The sequence below is a fragment of the Stegostoma tigrinum genome, chromosome 4, assembly GCF_030684315.1.
Source record: "Stegostoma tigrinum isolate sSteTig4 chromosome 4, sSteTig4.hap1, whole genome shotgun sequence".
NCBI lineage: Eukaryota > Metazoa > Chordata > Chondrichthyes > Orectolobiformes > Stegostomatidae > Stegostoma > Stegostoma tigrinum.
Genome location: NC_081357.1, coordinates 26,696,361 through 26,717,158, shown reverse-complemented (window position 1 = coordinate 26,717,158; position 20,798 = coordinate 26,696,361). Strand labels below are relative to the sequence as shown.

The following is a 20,798-nucleotide window of genomic DNA, read 5'->3' as shown; positions in this document are numbered from 1 at the left end:
TTTGTCTGCCAGTGACTCTGAAATATTTACAAAGCCTCCATTTGGAAGCTCTTGAGCTCCAATTGGGAGTCAGCACCATAGAGACTAGTGTGTTTTAAATGCATGGTTACCCTTTAATTTCATAAGTAACTTGTCACTTTGGGGCAATTTAGTCCAGATAATCTGAGACTCACCACTGAGAGACCTTCTAACCTGGTAACTAGGTGCAGTTCTGTGCACTGAGATTTGCTGCCCTTCAAACAAGAAAAAATGTTGCAGTTCCTAGCAGCTCTGTACCTGATTCAATCTAGTCTACATATTCACTGTTCACAGTGTGGTCCATTCTACATTAGGGAAATGAAATGCAGACTAGGTGGCTGCTTTGCAGAACCCCTACATTCTATCCACTTAAAAATGACTCCAAGCTTCCAGTTGCCCGTCACTTCAACACACCATGTTCCTAGGCCAACTTTTCTGTTGCAGGCCTGCTGTAGTCTTTCAGTAAGCCTCAGCTTGAAGAACATCATCTCATTTTCTGCTTGGGGAACCTGAAGCCTCTAGGACTCAACATAGAGTTTCAACGAACTTCAGACTCTTTATGTCTTTCCATGCTTTTTATCCAAACCCCACACCCTTGTTCTGTCATGGTTGTTTTCAGCACAGCCTATCCACTCTGTCCTAATCTCTGCTTTCTTTATCATTTATTCAGTTTCTCTTCTGTCCTGGCTTACTAGTTATAATCCCTTCATTTGCCTACAGCATTTGTGTCTCGCGCTGTAGCACACATGTTCACGCTATCTGCTCACTTCTTTTTCTCTCCCCACCCCCATGGTCAAAACCTCATCTTCACCAGCCGGGAAGAGATAGAATTTATGCTGTCAGCTCCGATGAATCACCGGACATGAAACAAACTTTGCTTTCAGCCCACAGATGCTGCCAGATCTGCTGAGTTTCGCCAGCAATTCCTGTTTTGGTTTCAGATCTCCATCTGCAGTTCTTTGTTTCATTAGTGTTCCTGGTGGTGCTGAAGATGTCCAGTGCAAATGCTGTTTATTTTGAAACTGTTTACTATTTTAGAGTTTTTAGTCCTGAATAAAATGGATCCTTGATTTCACAAATAATACAACTATTAATCATGACCCATTCCTTGAATTGTTTTGAATAAACCTCTTGCATTGTGACTCAATTACTTCTTTGCTCTAGCCTAGGAATAATAGTCTTTAGTTGTATATCAATGATGGCATTTAGGTGCATTGGCCTCTGGGCTCCATCTCCTCAGCCGTAGATATTAGGTAATGTGATACAGCACAATCAGCATTCTTAAATATTGTTGTGCCTTCAAGATCATGTGGTGTGTCAATTGTCCAGTGAATCAAATCCCCTCTCTTTCAGTTCATATTCATCAAAATAACTGCCAGAGCTGTTGCCATGCTCAGAAACTACATTCAGCGCTGGTCAATTATGAAAGGTTGTAAACATTCATGGTTGTTCCATTCATGGACAGCAAACCACCAAATCTTTTCTATATTCAATAATCAGTCAGAATGAGAATCTATATATATTAATATGTTGTTACTTGACCTTCCTTTAATAGGAATTGCAGCACATAAGCTGAAAACGTTTTACATATATTGGAAGGATAACCTCCTTTTACTCATTTTTCCTTTCTCCCACTTTGGTGAGGAGGCCAAAATGGCACCACTCAACTTTCTGACACATGTAGTATTTATTCTTGTCCCACCCCTCAAATTAATTTGGCTTACTGACAGTTGGTTTCTGCTATTTTTTAAGTCTCTCAATTGTCCTTTATTAAACAAATAAAGGCAGATGACCTTCGTTACTATCCTTGAGTTCGGATGATAAGACTTGATTGTAAGTTTGATTGATCCTTCAGTTTTTCTAAATGAGTGCAATGGCCTATCTGGAAAACGTTTGGCTGCAAATGTACTTTCATTTATGGTAAACCTGGTAGTTTTTGTTTTTCTTTTGCTGGAAATGTTCAACTTCAAACTCGGTTAATTTGTAAATGTTGTTGTGATAGAAATATGAGATTTACATTGAGTGCACAAGCATCTAATCTTCACCACCCCCCCCCCCCCCCCCCGGGTTAATATGTGTTTCATTAGAAGTGGTAAGCCTGGGTTAGCTTTAGCTGAGGAGCTCCTAGGCAGTAGTTGCTATAGTCCTCAATAAAACATTACTGACAAGATATATTAAAACACAGAAAATAGAAACGGGAGTAGGCCATTTGGCCATTCGAGCCGGCTCTACTATTCGTTATGACCGTGGCTGATTATCTGACTCCTGCTTGAAATCATCCCATGTTTTGGCATTGACTATTTTCAATGGTAAGGAATTCAACAGGCTCACCACTCTCTGGGTGAAGAAGTTCCTCTTTGTGTGCTGAGAATGTGATGCCTGGTTTGTACTCTCCCATCATTGGGGACATCCTTTCTGTAGCTACACTGTCTAAACCTGATAGAATTTAGGAACAAAGTTCCTGGAAAAACTCAGCAAGTCTGGCAGCATCTGTGGAGGAGGAAAAGAAGAGCTAACGCTTCGGGTCCAGTGAGCCTTCCTCAGAACTGATGGTGGCTGGGAAAACGTCAGTATATATGCAGAAAATAGGGAGGTGGGTGGGGTAGGGCATAAACGACAGCATCGAGCTGGAAGAGAGAGAAAGACAGTTGGACAGACAAAGGAGTTGCAAATGATCAGGCTGGGAGGGTGAATAGTTGTTAATGAGGACTGTTAGTGACTAACAATAGGGGGTATTGTTGTGGCAGACTGTGGTAACAAGGCCTAGTGTGTGGGGTGGGGGCTGGGACATGGGGGAGTTTAGGCCCTAAAATTATTGAACTCAATATTAAGTCCGGAGGGCTGTAGGATCCCCAAGTGGAAAATGAGGTGTTGTTCCTCCAGCTTGCGCTGGGCTTCATTGGAACACTGTAGCAAGCCGGAGACACAGGTATTGGCCAGGGAGCAAGGTGGTGCGTTGAAGTGGCAGACAACAGGTAGGTCAGGGTCTTTTTTGCGAGCAGACCATAGATGTTCTGCAATGCGTTCACCAAGTCTGTGCTTCATTTTCCCCAATGTAAAGGAGACCACATTGTGAACAGCAAATGCAGTAGTCTAGATTTTTGGAAGGGCAGGTGAAGTGTTGCTTCACCTGGAACTTTATGTTTGGGCCCCTGGATACTGGGAAGGGAGGAAGTAAATGCGCAGGTGTTGCACCTTCGCCGGTTACAGGGGAAGGTGCTGTAGGGCTGTGGGGAGGTGTTGGGGGTGAAGGAGGTATGGACCAGGATGTCCCGGAGGGACCAGTCCTTGTGGAAGGTGGACAAGGGAGGGAGGGGAATGTGTCTGGTGGTGGCATCCTGCTTGGTCCATACCTCCTTCACCCCCAACAGGATACCATAAATAGTAGTGAGACGATGACTATATCTATTTGCATGTTTAGCAAGCAATAAATATTAGGTAAGAGGCCAGAGAGAACTCCTGCACACATCATCTAATCGTACTATGAGATCTTTTGCATAAGTCTGAGTATGAATGCAGCTGTGTTTTAATAGCTCATCCACAAGATATCTCTTAATATCCTTTAGAATTCCCAAAGTATTGTACCAAACTGTCAGTCTGTATTCAGATCCTCAAGTCTCTGGATTAATGCAAGAATGTTACTGCAAGCCTAAAGTCTCCACACAGGCTATGCACAGTTAAGTGATCTTCAAGTTACTGGGCAGGAAAATTTGAGAGGGTTATCTGTTTAAATCTGCAATACATGCCAAAGTCTCCATTACTTGCAACTAAAGTATTATGTAAATTAAACCATGAATTAATTTTTACAGTTGAGTTCATGTATATTTATATTCCTTTGTTAGCAGAATCTAAATTAGCTAAATTCAACATGGATAACACCAACTCCCTCATTATTTAGAAGAGTTTTGGATGTTTGTCATGACTTATCTGAAATATTTTAGTCATTCCAAAATTAAATTGCATATTGTCATCAGTGAATTCCTGCTGAATTGACTAAAGATGCATATGACTTTATTTTGGAGAAGCTGGAGGGTAAGAAATAAGTTTGAGCTCTTATTGACATTATTCTTTTTCTCCCTTTCCTCTAGGTTAGTGAACTGGAAACTTTTGCCAAATCTGCTGTCAAGATAATATGAATTTGATTATAGTAAATTTATTCGACAGCTGTAAATCTGACATTTCATCTGCAAAGGCGATAGTTCTTGGAATTGCATATCAATACGAAAGATGTAAACCAGAAGAATGCGAAGTCGAGTCAAAATGAATCCTGAACTGTCTGAAAAGGAAATTGTTGTAAAGTTTCCCCTGTGTCCCATGATCTTTAACCCTGTATAAATTGCTGGTTGGTACGGGTAGGTGCATACTGTAAGTTTTAGTATTTCCTGTCTGAGATCAGCATCTGCCCATGGCTCCCACTGTATAGCTATCATTGAAGTATTGATGGAATGGGATTGATGAACAGTGTCATCAAAGGTATGAATCTTGATGAGGAAATTAACACACATACTTACAGAATAAAACAAGACAAATTAGCATCATCAGAATGCCGGAAGACTGATTATACAGATGAAGGTTTTTATCCTTGTTAATCTGCTAGTCTGCAGTTGATTAACAAGTATTTTTAAGTAACTTGAAATGCATGAGCTTAATAGTATAAGTTGAAGTGTGACTTTGAGTGAACCTTTACAATTTATGGCCCTACATTGTTTGGTCTTTTATAATAGTGTCAAGGAACCCAGTTTAGTGGTTGTGTTTCAACATTACATTTAACTGGGAATAATATTGCTTGTAAATCTTTGCTTAACTTTACAGACTAATCTTTTGAATAAATCTTTATCGTGAGAGTAAAGTAGTTGGAAGAAAGAGGAGAGATTTTCATATGTTTACAAATTATCTTGTTCTGAAGCAATCTTTGCGTGAATTGAGATTTGAAACGTATTCACAAGATTGGAAAATTTGACCTATATACACATCCATCATTGTAGAGAACTTTCTAGGATGTGCATCTTTTTAAAGCAATTTTTAAAATTTTCTTTCTTACCATCGACTACAGATTTATCTGTTCTAAGGACAAATCATATCAGCAGATGACAAACTGCCTCCCTTCTGAACAGAGCCCTCATTTGGTCAACTGTAATGTAGTTTATTTTCTGTACATACATTTGCGCTCAAGTTGATTTGCATACTGCATTTCTCTATTGCATTTGTACATTTATTGAAAGTTTTGTGTATCTTTGATCATGATTTTGAACAGTTTCTATATAAATACAGACCAGCTCAGATTACATCAATTGATGCATATTTCTTCAAACTTGTGTAAGATTTTCTCTATACAAAAGGGTGATGCACATTTATATTTTATGGACAGAGACAAATCATCATTATGCATGACTATTTAGTAGGTAATTTAGATTGTCTCAGTTCATTGCATGAAATTCCAGGTTGTCACGCTCATTGATGTTAGTGCCCCTGGAGAGCTAGCAGTGAAACAAAACATGATGGAATATTGTTGTATAACTTGGCTGTCTCGTTTTAAATGGATACCAGATTTTTCATCATGCAATTAACTATTCTATTTGTAGAATGATAGCATATCAATTATGGTCACTGAATTATTTTCATCAAATGTAAATGAGTTTAAGATAGTATATTCATTCCAGCTGTTTCTGTTCAGCATTTTCACTTAAAGTTGTAATATTTAAGTAATTTCTAAATCAGTATTGGGAAATTTCTGCATAAATCAGTTTTCTTAAATTTGCATGGTAAAATAGCAATTAAACTGCTTATGTTCCTGATATACTATGTTTCGATCTTACTAAAACTGAATCAAACACTTAGTTCTCACCTAGGCTATAAAAGTTGACAAATCTCAGGCTAGCATCTCAGGATATGGAGAGAAGGTTCTGCAGGGATCTACAGTAATTCACATTCACACAATTTCTTTATGATATAAGTATAATTGTGGAAGTGACAGACCACTGAGGGTGTGAAATAAAAATACTTCCACTTTAAACCCTTGCAAAATCAAGCTAATTTTAAATGTACTTCATTGTAATCAGACCTTTTAAAACTCATGTATCCTGTTTACTGTTCTGTGCAAGATTAAATTTAATGGCCAAATTACTACTATAGCTCTGTAACATGGCTCACATCAGCTATCACCTGCCTCTTGGTTAAATATATTTGGTTTGATATACTGTCTAGGAAACTGCAACAGTTCAAGTTTCTGACTCAGGCCATACAATATTTTATTTTTATGTCCACCCTTCAGTCAATTCAGCCTGTGTATGTTATTCAGATTTTATGGTTTTTAGCATTGGTTAAAATTGTGCAGTGAATGCCCCATGTCTTGTTTTTACAATACATACTTTGGGTTGCAAGAAGCCTGTAAAACCACTTTATATTGAACAAAGGTATATAGTGTAATGAGACAGTTGAATATACTATCTTCTCCTCTTATACCCCCAAACCCAAAATAAAATGTTAGTTTTAACAGGAAAAGAATGGTTCTTTTGAACTGCAGGTTTTTAATTGCATAAATTATTCGTATGTAATGCCCTGTGTATTTCATTAATCTGTGCTCTAAGAGAAGAGTGCGCATGTAAAATAAAGCTTGATAACACTATTGAATTGGACTTGGTCCCTAATAGCAGTCATTTCATATTCACATTCAATTCATAGCTTATTCTAAATGGTAGACCATAAGAATTATTGCACGACACATTATCATTTTACATTAATCAATAGTTCCAGTTGAACACTCAGTTCGGTAAAGCTGTCCCTATTTGAATAACATGATTTTCTTTTTGATTTTTTTCATCTTTCCTGAGTCTGTGCTTCCTGTCTATACCTAATCTGTGCACTAGAGGAACTGCAACTTGTATTTTACTTGCATTGTTTGAAGAAACCTTTTCTTTTTGAATGAAGTGAAATTCCAGGTTTCTCCAAGCATTTTCTTCTTAACTTCAACCTCGTCCTGGAAGTCTGATGAATTTGTTCCTGCACTCTTTCAAATGGTTCAAATGACTTTCTCTAAGGGGTTACTCAGAATTCCCACAAACAGTTCTTGTGTAAATGTTTCATAATGTGTAAATATGATAGATTAGAAAGGATTTGCAAGAAGAAAAATGCCTCAAATATTCTTTGTCTGTAAGCTCCAAGAATTCTTAACCCAGCCTGTAAAATATATTCTAGAATGACTTGTAGGATCTAGCTTTGTAAAACGTTTTTGTAACTTAAAAGATCAAAAAAGAAAAGCCTTAATTCGAACAAAATTACAAAACATTGCACGCGTTAGGAAATCATAGCTCATATTTACATATAGTGAGAAATTGTTCCAAATTTTATAACTGAGTTTCATAGAACATAGAACATTACAGCACAGTACAGGCCCTTTGGCCCTCGATGTTGTGCCGACCTGTCATACCGATCTCAAGCCCATCTAACCTACACTATTCCATGTACGTCCATATGCTTATCCAATGACAACTTAAATGTACCTAAAGTTGGCGAATCTACTACTGTTGCAGGCAAAGCGTTCCATTCCCTTACTACTCTCTGCGTAAAGAAACTATCTCTGACATCTGTCCTATATCTTTCACCCCTCAATTTAAAGCTATGCCCCCTTGTGCTCGCCATCACCACCCTAGGAAAAAGGCTCTCCCTGTCCACCCTATCTAACCCTCTGATTATTTTATATGTTTCAATCAAGTCACCTCTCAACTTCCCTTCTCTCTAATGAAAACAGCCTCAAGTCCCTCAGCCTTTCCTCATAAGACCTTCCCTCCATACCAGGCAACATCCTAGTAAATCTCCTCTGCACCCTTTCCAAAGCTTCCACATCCTTCTTATAATGCGGTGACCAGAACTGTACGCAATACTCCAAGTGCGGCCACACCAGAGTTTTGTACAGCTGCCTCTTCGTTCCGGAACTCGATCCCTCTATTAATAAAAGCTAAAACATTGTATGCCTTCTTTACAGCCCTGTCAACCTGGGTGACAACTTTCAAGGATCTGTGTACATGGACACCAAGATCTCTCTGCTCATCTACACTACCAAGAATCTTACCATTAGCCCAGTACTTTGCCTTCCGGTTACTCCTACCAAAGTGCATCACCTCACACTTGTCTGCATTAAACTCCATTTGCCACCTCTCAGCCCAGCTCTGCAGCTTATCTATGTCTCTCAGCAACCTACAGCATCCTTCGTCACTATCCACAACTCCATCAACCTTAGTGTTGTCTGCAAACTTACTAACCCATCCTTCTACGCCCTCGTCCAGATCATTTATAAAAATGACAAACAGCAGTGGACCCAACACCCCCAACCCTTGCGGTACACCACTAGTAACTGGTCTCCAGGATGAACATTTCCCATCAACTACCACCCTCTGTCCTCTTTCAGCAAGCCAATTTCCGATCCAAACTGCTATATCTCCCACAATTCCATTCCTCTGCATTTTGTACAATAGCCTACTGTGGGGAACCTTATCGAACGCCTTGCTGAAATCCATATACACCACATCAACCGATTTACTGTCATCTACCTGTTTGGTCACCTCAAAGAACTCAAGGTTTGTGAGGCAAGACCTTCCCTTCACAAAACCGTGCTGACTATCCCTAATCAATTTATTCTTTTCTAGATGATTATAAATCCTATCCCTTTATAACCATTTCAAACACTTGACCAACAACTGAGGTAAGGTTCACTGGTCTGTAATTACCAGGGTTGTCTCTACTCCCCTTCTTGAACAGGGGAACCACATTTGCTGTCCTCCAGTCATCTGGCACTATTTCTGTAGACAATGACGAGTTAAAGATCAATGCCAAAGGCTCGGCAATCTCCTCCCTGGCTTCCCAGAGGATCCTAGAATAAATCCCATCCTGCCCAGGAGACTTATCTATCTTCACCCTCTGTAGGATTTCTAATACCTCTTCCTTGTTTCATACTTGAGTCTCATTGATTCCATGAAGGAATCTAGTGTTGGGTTGTGAAACTGTAATTTTTATTTTTTTAAAATATTTTAAGGACTCCTACATCATGAACGCTCAACATGTAAGGTTATGAGGCATCATTATCCCTGTACTACCAATTGCCAAGAAAATCTCCATCAGTGAGAAACTGCTGTTTAGTTATGAGGACCTGAGGTTTGTGATTAGAAAATAAGAATTATTCATTTTTTCAGAATTTTAATAGGATTCAAATGTCAAAAGTGTTTATGAAGACAAGAGCTGAAAAGGTTGCTTTGATTTGGACAGCCTTGACTGAAGGATAATGTCCACAAGAGAATGAACAACATTCCAGTCATTTGCTAGTACCCAGCCAAAGTAAGGCAATCCTAAGGCATTTTGGGGAAGGCTTATGTCCTTTGATAAGAAAAGCCTGAAAATTTATAATGTAGCTATTTGGATTTATAACATGATTCATGACATTGTTTCATTGTTGACATCAGTTGCCTGAACATTTTTGCTGCTAAAGGTTAATGACTCAGCATCTCAGCATCAGAATTTTTAAGTCTGACAAAGCAAAAAAAGCTTGTCTTTATTAAGAGCTAATGCTGCTCTTCCTATCAAATTACTGAACATTAACTTAAAGATAATCTGTGCATAGTTGTTGAAGTCATTCTTGGTTACTTTAATTTGAAAAAACAGATCTGGCATGGCAGGGTAAGTCTAATTTATTAGCGATGAATAGGTTGCCTTGATAAGTTGGTCAGCATTATCCAAGGACTACTGCAGTTATTTTAACACCCTTAAATGGTCTTAGGAATTTCAGGATATTGAACCAGCAATGACAGACAAATCAGTGTGCTGGAAGACAAAGGTTTGGCAATATCTGTGAAGAGAAAATCATAGTAAATATTTTGAGTCCAAAGACCCTTCATCGGAAACATGATAAACTCTGATTTAGCTCCATGTCAGAATGGTGTCTGATTTGAATGTGTTGGTATTCTCATGGCTTTGCTGCTATTATGGTAATATAGATTGCTGGAGAGAGTGGTGAAATCGAATGAGCCCTGAATACCTGCACAGTAATCTTTAGATTTTGAATGCTCTCAACCCCAAGTCTAGAATGGGGTACCACATTGAATCTTGTAAAGTATCACCCCTCCATTTGCAAACTCTTGCAAAGATCCTGACTTATAGCATCTGCAGTCCTTTTGGTTTTTATTTAATTTTCTAATCAATTGCATTTCACAAAAGTAAATAAGAATCCTGGCAATAGTACGTTGTCGATTAAAGTGATAACAAAATCTTCTCCTGATCAGCAACTGTAAGACACAAATGTTACTCAGGACTCCTCAGCCCAAACCTGCATGTGGGTAGAGTTTAGGTTAGCTGTTTGCTGAATGTGGAATCCTTCATTTTCAAAAGGAATTGTTTTAAAACTAAACACTGGAATTGTCGTGGACATTCTGCACTCCCTGCCTTTGTCAGAGGGAAGGTAATTTGAAGCATGAGAAGGGGATAAGTAATTAAACCCCTTAAAACTGCTGAAATGCTCCTGCATTTAATTAAATCTTGGTTTATCTGTATTTAACTCTATTTAACTGTCTCAAGATACCCTGAAAGCCTCAATTGTTCCAGCATCTACAGGCCGCCTTTTTTGAGTGGAGAGATCCAGATTTGTCTACCTTTTTGGGAAAAATGCTTTCCCATTACACCCCAAAAATTACATCCCTTGTTCAAAAATTAATATTTTAACTTCTCACTGACATTATCTCTCTGTCCTTCAGGGAGCTGGAGGGAATGCAAAGTATTGAAGTACAGAATGGTTTCTTGAATCACAGCGGTGATGTCTTGCATCTGTGATAATGGGACTTCAACTTCATTCTCTGTATCATTCTTTAATTATTTTCAGTCTGTTCGTCATTAACTTTTCAGACCAACCTATGTAGACAATTGGTTTATGGGAAAACTCAACATGTTGGCAGGTGCCAAATACAATAGACAAGTAATTAAAATTCATAACCCTAGTTATTGACAATCATTAAAATAAAACTGAAGTATAAAACAAAAGGTTTACACAATTATGAATATTTTGATGTACAAACACTATGTTAAAATACAGATCCCCTTCATTTACAAAATAAAAGTAGGGTGTACTGCCTTATTATCAGGTTGAGTTCATAAATTCTTATACATTTACATACTATATTATCAAATGATACTCAAAGGTGGTTTATTCTCATCATTTAAAGCCATTGCATTGTTTGCTTTCCTACGTTAAGCTTCTGCTAAAGGACCAGATTAAGAAAACGTTTAATTAAATAAAGATCAAGCATGATGTTTGCATATGTGAAATCTTTTGCTCTTACTCCTTTCCTCTCTTGTTTTAACTGGTCCTCAACTTCGATTTTCTTGCACAGCACTCATAGTTGCTAAGGTTTGAAACAGTTTAGGAAAGACCTGGAGAATTTTTTTTCATGGGTATCGCACGCTGGCCAGCATTTATTGTCCACCCCTAGTTGCCCTTCAGAAAGTGGTGGTGAGCAGCCTTCTTGAGCTGCTGCTGTCTTCGTGCTTTAGGTTGATCCTTAGGAAGGGAGTTCCAGGATTTTTTTGACCCAGTGACAATGAAGATACTGTGATGTATTTCCAAGCTAGGATGATGAGTAACTTGGATTGCAGTTGGTGGTGACGTATCTGCTTCCCTTGACCTTCTAAATGGAAGTGGTCATAGGTTTGAAAGGTGCTCTCTAAGGATCATTGAATTTCTTCAATGCATCTTGTAAATAGCAGCAGTGTGTGCTGTTGAGTGTCAGTGGTGGATGGACTGGATGTTTGTGGATGTGCTGTCAGTTTTTCCTGGATGATGTCAAGTTTCTTGAATGCTGTTGGAGCTGCAGTAATCCAGGCAAATGGGGAGAATTCCATCATGTTCCTGACTTGTGCTTTGTAGATGATGGATAAGTTTTACGGACTCGTGAGCTGGATCCCAAACTAGGCATCGCTGAGTGGGTGCTGCTTTATAGCATTGCTGTTGACACTTCCCATCGTTTTACTGATGATCTAGAGTAGACTGGGCAGTAACTGGCAGGGTTGAATTTGTCCTGCTTTTTTTGTGTACAGGACATATCTGGCAACCTTCCATATTGTCAAGTAGATGCCAGTATTATAACTGTATTGGAACAGCTTAGCTAGGGGAATGGCAAGTCTGGAGCTCAAGTCTTCAGTACTGTTGCTAACAATGACTGAATATTGTCAGGGCTCATAGCCTGTGGAGTATCTGATGTCCCCAGATATTTCTTGGTATCACCGTTGAGTGAATCGAATTGATTGAAGACTGGCATCTGTGATGCTGGGAACCACTATAGGAGGCAGTGATAATCATCCATGTGGCACTTCTGGTTTCTCCCATTGTCCTCTAGATGGCAATGATCATGGATTTCAAAGGTGCTATCTAGACAGCCTTAGTGAATTTCTGTAGTGTATACAGCAGCTATCTGCTGATGTTGGTGTGTGAAAGAGTGAATGTTTGTAGATGTGCCAATAAAGATGGCAGTTTTGTCCTGGATGGTGTCAAGCTCCTCAAGTGGTACTGGAGCTGCAGTCAATTAGGCAAAGTGGGGAATACGCCATCAGAAACCTGACTTGTGTCCGTGAGGTGGTGGACAGGCTTTGCAGAGTTAGGAAGTGAGGTACTTGCCGTATTCTTAGCCTCTGACCTGCTATTGAAGTCACTGTTCAATTTTGGTCAATGATAACCTTAAGGATGTTGATAGTTGGCGGAGTTCAGTGATGGTTACACCATTGAACATCAAGAGATGATAGTTAGATTCTGTTATTGGAGATGATCATTGGTGCAGATTTTACTTGCCACTTTTCAGCCCGAGCTTGGCTATTGTCCAGATCTTGCAGCATTTGATCATGGACGGTTTCAGTCTCTGAGAATCCATGAATAGTGCCTAACATTGTGTACTTATTGGCAAACATTCCCATTTTTTGTCCTTGTGATGGAGGGAAGGCCGTTGAAGCAGCTGAAGATGGTTGAGCCTAGAACACTACCTTGAAGATCTCCTGCAGAGATGTCCTGGAGCTGAGGTGACTTGACCTCCAAAAATCACGATGCCAATGGAATAACATGTTATTTCCAGTTATTTGGTTTGGCTCCAGCACCAGCTTGTTTAATTTTTTTGCAATTATCTGTCAAGCTCAATTAATCAGTTTATAGGTCATCCTTTCAATTGTGATTCAGCTGTTGACACTTTTACTCACATGTCTGACAGTCTTGATCACCTGCAGTGACTTCTTACTTGGCCTGTCAAAATTCCACTCAGACCATTTGTATGATCTTTTGATCTCTGAATGTAAATTCTGTGCCCATGTGCCTCTCGTTACTTCATCTGATGAAGGGGAAGCACTTTGAAAGCTTGTGATTCCAAATAAACCAGTTGTCTCCAACCTGTCATCGTGTGACAACTGACCATGCCCAGCAATCATGACCATCTTCCTTTGTGTTAAATATGACTCCAAGCAGTGGCGAATTTTCTCCTTGATTTCTATTAATTCCAGTTTTGCTAGGACTCTTTCTCACCTTGTCAAATCTAGCGTTCGTTTCAAGGGCTGTTGCTCTCTCTTCACGTAGGTCGCATTAGCAAAGAAAGCAAATGTGCTTAGCTCGAAGTGATTTTGCAAATGTTGAACTAAGTCTTAGATTTTTCAGGTCAGACTGAGCCCAGTAGGTTTCCATTATGAAATCTGATCTCTCAAATATAGCACTGGAAAATCTTGCAAAATTGGATACACTGTGCATGGGCTGTTGTAAATTAAACAAGAGTATGATAGATTCATCTACATTTAAATTGCTTTATAAACAGATCCTGTGAACAAGATTTTGCTATAGAATGGTTTTGGCTAATGGCCCCTGTGAATGCTGAGCAAGTGCAGTCTCCTCATTTTGTTAGACTGGTGCCCCTATTAATAACAGATATTACTTCCTTCATACAAAGCAGAGCTTACCCATTTGGGAAAGTGATCATGCTCTCTGGCTTGGATGTCAAAGCCAAAGGCAAGTTGCATAAGATTTGCTGAAGAGATCACTTTAGTTTTGGCTGGGAAAATGAAAAGCAATCAAGGCTGTTTGCTTGTTCCATTTAAGAGCAGGACTGGGCCGTATGCCCCCTCACGTTTGCTCCATCATTCAATCCTAATCTCATTGAATAAATAGTGGTGATGAAACAGGGACAGGTGTAGGCAATGAAGCTCTTTAGTCTGTTTTGCCTCTCAAAAGGATGCTCTTGTGATGCCGTGGTAGTATCCCGACCTCTAAGCCAGGAGGCCCGGGTTCAAGTCCCACCGTTCCAGAGGTGTGTGAAGACATTTCTGAACTGGTTGATTAGAAACTCTGCTCTGCCTTCACTGAGATGATTCCTCTGTCTCACAATCTATCATCAGGTCAGTTGTTAATTGTAAATCCTTCAATTATGTCAAAAACCTAATTACTACCATTTGCCCATTGAAGTGGTCTGTGACTTCACTCCTGTGATTCTGGCTTGAATTTATTTTGCTATGTCTGATCCTAGAACCTGCAACCAAGAGGTTTCTTTTTCCTTTTTCAAACTTCACCTCCCCACTCCATCCCACCACCATCTTGCGCCTCCAAGAGATTCTTTCAATAGATTGCAGCGAGGTAGCTACTCTGCAACTTCAAAACTCTGAGCCGGACTCAGGTTGTCTATAAATGATTTAGCACCAGGTTCCCCATGGACATGCTGTGTGTTTACAGCAGAGAGATGTGCCCATGCAGCCAAACTCTATTTTGTTTAAATACATTTATGGGATGCAGGGCGTCACTAGCTGGACAACATTTATTACCTGTCCTATGTTGCCCTTGAGAAGGTGGTGGTGAGCTGCCTTCATGAACTACTGCAGTCCACCTGGGTTGACCTACGATGCCATTAGGAGAGAATTCCAGGATTCTGACCCAGCAACAGTGAAGAAATTGTGATATATTTTCAAGTCAGATTGATGAGTTGTTTGGAGGGCAACTTGAAGGTGGTGGTGTTCCCATGTATCTCCTGCTCTGAAGTCAGCAGCACCAACCAGAATCAGCTGTCCCAGGCCAACCAGTAATCTGCAGTTCTAGGATATTACTATGTTTAGGCGGAATTCTGACTTCGAGGCATTCAGTCATCATCACACAAATAGTAGCTTCACACCATTGGCTCGTCAGCCAAGCACTTACACCAAATGTCTGTGAAAACAAGAACTGCAGATGCTGGAGTTAGAGTCAATACATGTGGAGCTGGAGGAACACAGCAGGTCAGGCAGCATAAGAGGAGCAGGAAAGTCGATGTTTCAGGTTTACACCTTTCATCAGGATTATTGAAGGGCTTTAACCTGAAACGTCGACTTTCCTGCTTCTCTGATGCTGCCTGCCCTGCCACACCAAATATTTGAACCTGCAATTTGTCTTGTACTAAGCAGGATAACTATTGCATCAACACATCAGTAGGGTAAAATTAACTTGTCTCACGAAGGTCAGTCTTTTTGGACTGTTATACTTTAATCAGTAGAGAGACGCTCACAATCATGTTACAAACAGAGGTTGAGGATCTTTTTCCTGTGACAGCTAAGTACTGAGCCACCATGCTGCCTATTTAGAAAGGCTTTATTTTTGTAGTAGTGGTTATACTTAGATTTTACTGAGGAAATCCTGGATTAAGCGAAAGTCAGTATCATTAAAATGTATTTAATACTCATAATACAACATGGAATAAAGTTAATGTAAAGGAATAGTTTTAAGCCATGACAGCACCCCTCACTTGAGTGGAATTTGTGACCTATAAAATGAGAGAAGTCATGAACCCTACCAGTGACCTATACAATCACGTGTAGGAATTGCTGGCAGTTGCAGGAACGTGAGCTCTTGAATTTCAAAAATCAAGACAGTGGTTGGAGTCAGTGTGGCACATCGGTGAGACTAAGAACTATATGGAAAGGACATTCAGAGAGATAGTAAAACTGCAGCTTAAAAGCCTGGGGCCAGAAAAGGACTTTGTGACTTTCAGGCAGTCCCAAAAAAAAAATAGATTTGACAGCAACAGCCTAGATTGCTCATGCACTATTTTGGAAGCAGGTGAGTATACTGGTCCTCAAGACAGTGCAGTTATAGCCAACTATGACACAATAAAGAGTTTGGGTATACAAAAAAGGGATAAAGAAGAAAGAAGCAATAGTAATAGGGGATTCATTAGTTACGGGAAAAGACAGGCCTCTGGATGACAGACTGGTGTGTTGTCTCTCTGGTATCAGCTTCAAGAATATTACAGAGCAGCTGTTGGATATACCTTTTGAGGAAGAATGAACAGCCAGAAGTCATGATCCAAATGGGTACAAATGACCTGGGTAGGAAGGGGGAATGTGGTCCTGCAATCAGAATTTGGGAGTAGTCGAAAATTAGCCAACAGAATCTCAAATATCGTAATCTCCAGATTGCCCCTAGAGACACGTGCAAGTGAGTATGAAAATAGAAGTATTAAGGAGGGATAAGAGAGCTTTAGATTTCTGGGGCACAGGGAAAGATGGCACCTGCACAAGCCAGATGGGTTTCACCTGAACGGCCACAGAGCTGGGCTGAGTTACTTGTGTGGCATTTTGCTGATGCTGTGGGGAGGGAAAGCAGGGGTGTTGAAATGAAGATAATATCAGAGGAATATGAGGAAGCATAAAACACATAATGTAGCACTAATGTTTAAGAATAAAAAATAAATGTGAAGTTACAGTTAGGGAGAAAGAAATGTGGTGTAAAACAGGTTTAGTGTGCATGTGAGTGAAAACATGGAGTATAATAAACAAGTTGGGGAGTTAAAGCAGCAAATTGTCATGTGGAATTTTGATGTGGTGACAAGAGACCTGGTTCAGGGATGGGCAAGTCTTGATGTTAAATATTCCTGCAGGGTGTTCAGAAACATAGGAAAGGAGGGATGGCAGTAGTGGTTAGGGAAAGCATTTCGAAGTAAAAGAAAGAGGACAGAATCAAACTTGATAAAGCGAAGGAACAGAGGATGCAATTACATTGCTTGGTGGAGTTTCCAGACAAACTACTGGGAAGGATCTAAAAGATTAAGTCTACAGAGAAATGACAAAGGTGTCCAATATTATTGTGTGGGTATAACATGGGACTTTAGCTACCTTAATATAGACTAGGACAATAGTAGTATTAAGGGAGTAGAGGGGAAAACATTCCTGGAGTGTGCTCAGGTAAATTTTATCACAACAAGGTATCCAGTCCAATTAGAAAGGATTCAATGTTGGACCTGGTTCTTGGAAATTGGGCTAAGTAGGTCATGTTAATAGTGGGACATTTAGGAGATAACAGTCTTTCAATCATCAAGATATCATTTAGGATAGTGTTAGAAAAGGACAATAGGTAATCCTGAGTATGAGTAATTTACTGGAGTGTGTGAAACAACTTCAATGGGGCAAGAATTGACTTGAGCTAGATAGACTAGATTGAAAGAAAAAATACGGCTGATCAATGAGCTACCTCGAAAGAGAAGATGATTCAGCTGCTGAGATAGTAGGAACTGCCAATGCTGGAGAATCTGAGATAACAAGGTGTAGAGCTGGATGAATGCAGCAGGCCGAGCAGCATCGGAGAAGCAGGAAAGCTGACGTTTCAGGTCGAGACCCTTCTTCAAAAATCGACCTGAAACGTCAGCTTTCCTGCTCCTCTGATGCTGCTTGGCCTGCTGCGTTTATCCAGCTCTACATCTTGTTAGCTTGACAGCAGCTGAATCATAGATATCTTCCATGAAGGGGAAAGTAAGCAATTCCAGAGTTCTCTGGATGAAAAAAGTTACTAGCAATTCAAAGATAAACAGGAGTGCTTATGACAACATGTGAGGTGGAAAATATGATTGCGAACCAAGTGGAATACAGAAACTTCAGAACAGGAATCAAAAAAAGCTCATGCAAGAAGCAAAGAAGAATTATGAGAAAACACTAGTGGCCCTCCTAAAGAATCTTCGATAACTCTCGAGTAAAAGTGTGGGTTAGGAACCAAAAAAAGAGGATTTACACGTCAAGGCGCAAGAGCCATGTCTGGGGTATAAAATGAATATTTTGCACTTGTCTTCACACAGGAGGTAGATCCTACCCAGAAATTCTTTCACAGGTTAAGCATGTTGCTAGCTAGGCCATCGTTCATTGCCCATTGCCCATTGCCCATTACTTAATTGCCCAGAGAGCAGTTAAGAATCAACCACATTGTTAATGGTCTGGAGACACATGTAGACTACACCAGGTAAGGGTAGCAGTTTCCTTCCAAAAGGTCATTGGTGAACCAGATGGGGTTTTCTGACAATCAACAATGGATTTATGGTCGTCATTGAACTCTTAATTCCAGATTTTTAATGGATTAAAATTAAAAAAATTCAAACTCTGGTCCTTTGAACATTACCTGGCTCTCTGAATTAATAGTGCAGTGATAATATCACTAGACCATTGCTTCCCCCAAACAGTGACTGAAGGGGAAGGTCTTTCACTAGGAAGATTTCAAAAACAAAAAGAAGGAACTGTTGGATAGGCTATTAGTGCTTGAAGTTGACAAGGATGTAAAGCATTCAAGGATATTGAAGGAAATAAGAGTGAAAGTTACACGAGTACTGATCTTTAAGCTTTCAGTCTTCCCTCAACTCATGACTGAAGAATTGCTCACGTTATGCTTGCATTCGGAAAAAAAGGTTATAATGATAACAATTAAAAACCAATCATTTTGGCATTCAGTGGAGGGAAACTATCCTGAAACAATTATTTAGAATAGAATTATAGTCACAAGGAAAATGTTGGGTTGATTAAGATGAGTCAGCTTGGATTTCTTTGGGGGAAATAGTTTGACTAACTTGCAGGAACTAGTGGGCTGTTGATGGACCTTTGAAAGGCATTTAATACAATGCCACACAACACACTTGGTAAAAGTTATACCCTATGGAATAAAAGGGACAGTAGTAATATGGATAAGTAATAAAAAACAGTAATGATCAATAGATATTTTTGTGAGCTGGGGGAAGGGTGTAGTGCAGTTCTTCAGCAGTTTGTATTGGCACCCTTGCGTTTCCTGATGCATATTAAGGAATTGGATCTTGTTGTGCAGGCGACACTTTCCAAATTTGTGGATGATATAAAACTTGGAAACATTGTGAACTGTGAGGAATAGTTTAGAACTCCAGAAGTACTTACTCAAGTTGGTGGAGAGGGTAAATATCAATGCTGAGAAGCATGAGGTGATGCATTTTGGCAGAATGAACATGCGCAGACCAGAAAATTGTGGGCCAGTACTCAGGGTTTGCAAGAGCAGAGACTATCTTGAGTATATATGTATTACTGAAGATTTCAGGCCAGGTGGCAAGAGCAGCCAATAAAGCATTTGAGTATCCTGTACTACTTTAATAGAGGCATAGAATACAACAGCTAGAAGATCTGTGCTGAATTTATACAAGGCACTTGTTAGACCTCAACTGGAGTATTGTGTGCAGTTCTGGACACCACGCTATAGAAATTACGTGAATGTATTGGAGAGAGTGCAGAGATGAAATTTACAAAACTGGTTCTAGGGTTATAAAATTTCAGTTATGATGAGAGGTTGGGATTTTTCTTGAAGAGAAGCTGGCTAAGAGGAGATCTCAGAATAAGTTTTCAAAATTGAGAGATCTGTATAGAATCAATGGAGAGAAACTGGTTCTTATGTAAATGGATAGAGAAGAAGGCACAGATTTAAAGTTATTTACAAACCAAGCAAATGTCCTGTGAGAAAAATGGCAAATGTGACAAACAGACTACGTTTGCAATGCAATGCCTGAAATTGTGGTCAAGAGCAGATACACTTGAGGCCTTCTGTAGGGGATTAGATTATTACTATTCAAATAATGTATAAGTTTACAGGGAAAAAGACAGCAGAATGATTTCATGTCAATGTTCGTTGAATAGCTGGTGCAGATATGGTGGGCTAAAAGGCCTCCTGTACTGTCACACCTGTGTGATTCTTTGAAATTGGTAGATAGTGCCAATAAACTGGGCTGCTTTGTACTGGATAATATCAAGTATGTTGTGTTGATGGAGCCACATTCGCCCAATAAGTGGGGAGTATTTTATCGCACTCTTTGTGTCTTGTAGGTTTTTGAGAGGCAGGATAAGGAATCGCTGGTCTCAGAATTCCCAGTCTCTGACCAGTTCTTGTTGCTGATCCAGAATTTCAAAATGCTTACTGTGATGAAAACATTTGACTAAAACAAATTCTTTTCTGCCATTCCCTGGCTTTCCTGCAGCCATGCAAATTCTTCCTTTCCAGATATTCCCTCTTGAATGCCTTGATTGAACCCACCTCCATATTAATCCCAATTCTCAATCCATAAAAAGTTTTAACTGCTGTCTCCATTGCTTCTTTTGCTAGTAAGCTCAAATCCATGATCTCTTATTCTCTTGGGTACTTCAATTTCCGGTCAATGGTAACCCGCAGGATATTTATGGTGGCAGATTCAGTGATGGTATGCTGTTGAATGCCAAGTGGGGATGAACATTTTCTTATTGGAGATGATCATTCTTTGGCACTTGAGTTGAAAATACACATGTTAAGTGGCAAAGTAATGAATGTTCTTGGATTTACCCACTTAGTGACCTTTTTGACAGTTGTGCAAGTATTTAATTAATTCAAGTACACACATTAGCATGGCAATAAGACTTTGAATATAAACAAAGATAACATGGTGTGAAGCTGGATGAACACAGCAGGCCAACCAGCATCAGAGGAGCGGGAAAGTTTGACCTTTCGAGTCAGG

General features: G+C 39.7%; 1 protein-coding gene across 2 annotated transcripts in view; it reads left to right on the top strand.

Moving 5' to 3' along the window:
• foxo3b (forkhead box O3b) overlaps positions 1-6,653 on the top strand; it is a 60,994-nt gene extending 54,341 nt beyond the window's left edge. For both annotated transcript variants that reach the window (XM_048530667.2, XM_048530665.2), the window contains one exon: positions 4,107-6,653. The gene's annotated coding sequence lies outside the window, so the exon portion shown is untranslated. The remainder of the gene's footprint in view (positions 1-4,106) is intronic.
• Positions 6,654-20,798: the final 14,145 nt, after the last annotated feature.